Genomic DNA, 553 nt, shown 5'->3' with positions numbered 1-553 from the left:
GAAAGATGACAGTTAGGGAGGGAGGAGCCTCCTTCTTTATCACCCTCTCTCCCAATTTCTTGATAACCAATCTTTCACATCTTTCTTTCTGTTAGTCTTATATGGTTTTAAAGATGCATTGGTTTTGTATGTTTGCATATTTCTGAATAAAATTTTCTTATTCATTAAAAGCAGAGTCTCCCTACAGTGAGTACTGGTATACATAGGTGGAAAGATCTCCAAAGTTACTCTCCTCTTGCAGGCTTCTTTTTGAGCTAATAATTTCCCACAGATACCATGGAAATGCTGAGACTGTTGGTAGGACCCCAACTCACCTCTCACTTTTTAGGGTAACATCTCTGCTGTTCTGATTACTTCAAAACATACCATAAACCTGTCAAGAGTCTTGTAGCAGGTTCTCAGAATAAAAATGCTCAGTTTAAATGTTTGTAATTAATACTAATGGGTGCATTAGCAGGGAAATGTTTTATGATAAAAATGTTTAAAGAAATCCTAAAGAAATCTTAACATTACTGTCAACATCATAATTACATTCTTTCAAATATGAGGCAAG

Source organism: Sceloporus undulatus, chromosome 1 (genome assembly GCF_019175285.1).
Source record: "Sceloporus undulatus isolate JIND9_A2432 ecotype Alabama chromosome 1, SceUnd_v1.1, whole genome shotgun sequence".
NCBI classification, from domain to species: Eukaryota; Metazoa; Chordata; class Lepidosauria; order Squamata; family Phrynosomatidae; genus Sceloporus; species Sceloporus undulatus.
This window is presented reverse-complemented; position numbering follows the sequence as displayed.